We start from the raw sequence: 6,034 nt of genomic DNA, 5'->3' as shown, positions 1-6,034 counted from the left end.
AAGCCTGGAACTGGGGTACCACTGAGCCCCCTGACCCATCAACCTGAGTTCCCTTTCACCTGAAGTGCTAACAAACTCCTGGACCCTCCTTTTCATAGCACACAGATAGGGACACATCCAGATGCAGAATTTACAGGCGCTGCATGAGAAGGCCCTGTCTAGCCCACCAACTTACTGATCCAGCCTGTGGGAGCTCAGACAGGCTTCCTGCCTGCTGCACCCCATATGCTGCTCAGAGCAGCTCTCTGAATGCTGCAAGCCTGGGAGAGAGGCTTCGTGCACTGCCCTGGCCCCCCAGCACAATCTTGCAGCTACCATGGGCTAGGGATGTGAATGGCTATTTGACAAAAGTGCTTATTGGATAGTCGACACGTTAGTCGTCTAGTTGCTTCCCCCCCCACCCACCTCCCACACACACACTTGTTGCCTCTATCAGAAAGAGGCAGCAAGCAGGGGGAGGGGAGGGCAGGGATGCTTCAAAGAGGCAGTGCCATGTGGTGCCTGGGGTCTGCCACTTTTAAAGATTGCATGCACCACAGGACCAGCTGGCCCCAAGGTGCACATGACATTTCAAAGGGGCAGCATCGTGTGGAGCTGAGGCTCCATGTAGCTCTGACACTTTGAAGCACCGTGTGGAGTCTGACACGAGGCTCCTGGAACCTTTTAAAGTGGCAGCATGGGATGGAGCCTGGGGTCAGCTGGGGACTCAGAGTTCCTGGCTGGCTCCGGGCTCCATGCAGCCTTGCCACTTTGAAACGCCATGGGAAGCACGGTGCCATCGGGGAACTGTTTGAGTCCCCTGCTGGTCCCGTGCTCCCCACAGCACTTTTGCCTTTGAAGCATAGCAACAGCCCCAAGGTTGTTGCTACACTTGAAAGGCAGAAGCACCCTTATCAACTAATCAAATAGTCAATGCCAATTGCATTGTCTATTAGATTAGCCAATTAATTGAAAGTTTACATCCTTACCGTTGGCTGGTTTGCAGGTCAGGCAGCGCATGCGAAGTCCCCTCACCCCTAGGCTCGCAGTGTTCAAAGCCATACATGGCTCCTGCAGGCAGTGCTGGGGTATCGAAGGTAGGCACGCTAGCTGAGGAACCTGCTGGGTGTCTCCTGGCCAGAGCCTTGCTCTAACACCCCAGCCTGTCCCTCCTCTCAACCCTCTGTTACCCTACCTGCTCCCAGATCCTGCATCACAAACCCCTGCACCTCTGCCCCAGGTCACAACTCCTTCCCAGACTTTGCACTCCCTCTTGCACTGCATACCTCCTCCAAGTCAGAGTCCTCTTCTGAACCCAGACCCCCTCCTGGACACTGCACCATGCTCCCCTGCCCCATGTCACAACCCCCTCCACCCAAACTCCCTCCCAGATCCTCTGCCCCCTCTGCACTCCAATCCTTTACCCCAAGCTCCCTTCTGCATCCAGCCTCCATCCCAGACCCTGTACCTCCTCCATTAATATTACCAAATTCTTTGAGTGGCCTCCTCTCAAAAGCTATTGCCCACCCCTGGCCCAGAGTGACCATCACATGAGAGCACTATTTTCAGGATTCATATTTCTAACATACTGTCACCACTACTCCAGGTACCTAGCACTATCAGCACAATGAGATACAAATAACTGAGTGTCAGTGCCAAAAATGCATAGTACAAGCACACCAGGATCCACCCAGAATAGAGTCAGAATGCAAGCTCTCAGTAGAGGAGGGGTACACACTGGGACTGAGTGCATGGGTTCAGGGAAACACACAGGCACATGCAAGCTGCTATACTAACAGCAGGGTCTGCCCTATTGGCCTAGTAGCAGTTGCATGTCAGGACGTTAATCACAGTACAATGGGGATCCAGGCATCAGGCCATTAGTACAGGACGAACCTCTGAAATCTAGGACTCTCTAGTCTATCAACATCCATGGGCCAGCAGGACCATGAATATTGCAGAATCAGAGAACCTCAGTATCCAACAGTGCAAACCAGCTGGGAGCCCAGGTTGGGCAGGACAGCAGAAGGACCGGCAAGCCCTGGCCTGGGGAACCCTAGCCGGGCAGAGTAGCCAGCCACAAAAGCAGAGCAGCCAGCAAGCTGCATCCCCAGGGATCTCTGGCGGAGTGCAGCAGAAGTGGGGCAGCTGGCAAGCACCATTCCCAGGGATTCCTGATCAGGTGGAGAAGAGGGGCCACAAAGGCTGGGGAGCCCCAGTGGGCCAGAGCCCAAGTCTAAGCCCTGCAGGCTGGAGCCCAGTAGCAGTGGGGCCAGAGCAGAGCCAACTGCAGGAAGAGGGAGCATCCTGGGAGGCTGGTGGAAGGGGACCTCCTCTGATCCCACTTCACTCATTCAGGGTGGGTCATGTCCTGAGAGTGCTGGACAAGGGAGGTCCAGCCTGTACCAGAATTTGTACACCCAGACTACTGGAATGGAATTACTGACGTTACAGGAGAAAAAGCCCTCTGTGATCATCCTGGCTCCGCATCATCTCTCCCTGACAATGCAGGGTTGATTCTCACAGCATGTTTTGTCCAGTCTCCTTTTAAAAGTCTCAAACCTTTGGATTTCTTCTAGCCCTTCCCTTGGGAACTATTCCACAGCCAAAAGCAGAGACCTCACTGCCAGGAAAGTTTCCCTCAATAGTTTTGAGTTCCCGCCTCCCTGCATCTTCCTCTGTGCTCCCTCTTCTTCTCCCATCCCATCACCTTGATTCAGCCCCCCCACACTGCCTCTTTTCACACCCTTGCAAGAATGGATGTCTGGGAAAGGGGCGGAACAAGCCAGAAACAAGAAGAGGTGGAGAGAGAGGCAACAGCATGGAAAGGACAGAACCATCCCTTCCATTTCCTCAGAAATTGGTGTGGGGGGGGGGGGGGGAGAGCAGCAGTGACTCTGCATGCATGCCCCCCCCCCCCACACACATGCACATCTCTTTGCCTCTGTTTTTAGTGCCAGTGCCCCACTGCCACGCCCCCAAACCCTGCCCATGCATGTCCCTCTCCAGCAGGCAAACTCTCCCATCCCCCAGCCCCAGCGTGGGCTTTTCTACCTGGAGTAGGACTGTCCTGTCTGCAGAGCTGGGCTGGGAACTGCAACCGCACAGGGAGGTTGCCCAGGAGATGCAGCCCCAAGTGAGTAGGAGCCAGTGCTGCTGCTTATGCACCACCTATGTGGAACAGTGAACCTGGTGGTTCTACACAGGGAACTGGATCACATCTCTCTCTCTGCTTATTTATGTAGAATACAGTTGTTATCTGATATTATGATAGCAAAGGATGGCCCAGGTGTGTGGCCACCATCCATATGGGTATGTCTACACTACCCCGCTAGTTCGAACTAGGAGGGTAATGTAGGCATACCGCACTTGCAAATGAAGCCCGGGATTTGAATTTCCCAGGCTTCATTTGCATAAGCGGGGCTCCGCCATTTTTAAAACCCCGCTCGTTCGAACCCCGTGCAGCGCGGCTACACGGGGCACGAACTACGTAGTTCGAACTAGGCTTTCTAGTTCGAACTACCGTTACTCCTTGTGGAATGAGGAGTAACGATAGTTCGAACTAGGAGGGTAGTGTAGACATACCCTAAGACCTTTCCAGCCTAACAAGCAATTGTCTGTAATGATTGCCTTGGTGAGTGCGGGGGCTAGGAAAAGAACATAAGCCTTTGTTATTACAGCTAAATGTTTGGAGCTCCTTACAGAAGGCATTTTGTAAAGTGGGTACATATTGTTCAGGACAGACTGCATGAAAAGTTATGTTGGAACACATGACTGTGATTCAGACTAGTAAACTGAAAATCAAAGAGACATAGAAATTTGATTTCCCCTTGATTTACTTGCCATCTACTAACCTAAGTATGATCAAAAGACATCAGTTTTCATGCTTATGCTAGGAACCATTGTCAGTTAAAGGCAATTTTCTTAGAGATGCTGCTGACTCCTGCTCTGTAGCCAGTTGACCTTTACATGCTGATAGTTTAGTATCTACATTACATTCAACAACTAGACAAGTTAATATCCTACTTTAGAAAAAAATTAACTATGATGGGCAAATTCCTCAGAGTAGACTGCTATTAATGGATGCAACTGTGTTAAACAAACATGACTCTTGCTTAACAGATAATGCCAGGGATGAAAGAGTTAAATGTGAAACAGGCATACTGATCCAAATTTCAAACATGATATGCTGGTTCTGAAATGTGTGTGGTGCCTTAGGCTGACCAGAAAACTTTTTTCCTCTGCAATGGTTGGTGCAAGCAAATCTGAGTATTCAGCCATCAGACCTAAGACTCAGTCCACCACTTTCAACTTCCATTGGCTTCAAATTACTGTGCCATAGCTTAAGGTGGAGAGTGTTCAGAATTGGTGAAGGGGGGAGGACTTAGAGGAATTAGTAGGCTTGCCATTAAACAAAAGGAGAGGAAAACTTGTTACACGCCCTGCTTGGAACAAAGGGTGAGATATTCTGACATTTTGGTAGTAGGGATGCTAATTGGGTAACCAGTTACCCAGTATGCATCACCCTTGATGGGTGATGCTTACTGGGTAACAGTTAACTGGTACCCTGAGAGCTGCCTGCCATGGGCAGAGGGCTGCTCCAGATCCACTGGACAGAGTGGGATCAGGCAGCATTGTGTGGGACCAGAAGTAGCTGGGCTGGAGCAAGTTAACATTTAACAGGTTAGCTAATTAAGTGGGATTTTACAACCCTATTTGGTAGACCTAAACTATTGACTTAACAGAGCTCTCAGCTAGTATGCATCAGCATATGTTCCATATATCAAGGAACTGAGTGTATGCAATGAACATCCTAGCACTGCAATTTGTCTGTTCAGCTCCAGTGCAACCACTTGTTTGGTGAAGTCCCCTTGCAACTCATTGTTTGGCAGCTTATCTCAACCATCCCCCTCCTCTCTAAGCAAAATTCCTACGTGGTGAATCTTTGTTAGTTTAAACCAAGGGTGGGGAACCTTTTTTGGGTCAGGAGCTGCTGACCCACGGAAAAATCAGTGAGGGGCTGCACACAAGTGGCTGTGTCTAGACTGGTAAGTTTTTCTTTTGTAGAAAAACTTTCCAGCTGTCTACACTGGCCGCTTGAATTTCCGCAAGATGATCTCATGTAAGAAATCAGTGCTTCTTGCGGAAATACTATGCTGCTCCTGTTCGGGCAAAAGTCCTTTGGGGCAAAAGCTTTTGCAAAAGGGCCAGTGCAGACAGCTCAGATTTGTTTTGCGCAAAAAAGCCCCGATCGCGAAAATGGCAATCGGGTCTTTTTTGTGCAAAAGTGAGTCTAGATTGGCATGGATGCTTTTCCGCAAAAAGTGCTTTTGCAGAAAAGCGTTCACACTAATCTAGACGCTCTTTTCCGCAAATGCTTTTAACGGAAAACTTTTCCATTACAAGCATTTGCGGAAAATCATGCCAGTCTAGACGTAGCCAAGTGAGAAGTAAAAAACCCCACACCCTCACTGATCGTGGCCGCTGCCTGAGAATGAGAAAGATGCTCCCCACATTCCCATCACATATCAGAGCCTGCAGAGGGAGGGGGTTGCTCAAACTAACAGATGTTGTGTGCTCTGGTGCCACAAAGCTTGGGGGTGTGTGGATGGGTGTTGGAGCACCATTGCAGGCTCCCTAATGCTGGGGAACCTCTGGGGCCTTAGGTTCCCAATCCCTGGTTTAAAGCATCAGCATGAAAGGAAATTTCAAAGCGCGCGCACACACACAAAATGCAAAATCTCAGCGATTGGATCCACCCTAGGTATTTCTCCCGACCTAGGGCGTTGCCAAAGGGGCGCTCACTAACCACTGAACTGCACCTTGACTCCTCTCCTTACTTGCCCCGCCTCTGGCTACGGTGGCACTGAGGCAGCACTCAGCTGCAACCAAGCCCGGCCTCGCCTTCCGGCTGCCCTGCCAGCCCGCTGCACAGCCACAACTGGGGCGCTGCCACGCTCCCCCCGGCCCGGGCCAGGCTGCACCGCACGCCAGCTGGCAGCCCGGCCCGCTCTGCTTGTCCCGGGGCAGCACGAGGGGCCAGCCCGGGAGCGCG

The sequence above is a fragment of the Pelodiscus sinensis genome, chromosome 1 (genome assembly GCF_052426305.1).
Source record: "Pelodiscus sinensis isolate ZL-2025 chromosome 1, ASM5242630v1, whole genome shotgun sequence".
Lineage (NCBI taxonomy): Eukaryota > Metazoa > Chordata > Testudines > Trionychidae > Pelodiscus > Pelodiscus sinensis.
Note: the sequence above shows the minus strand (reverse complement) of the source record.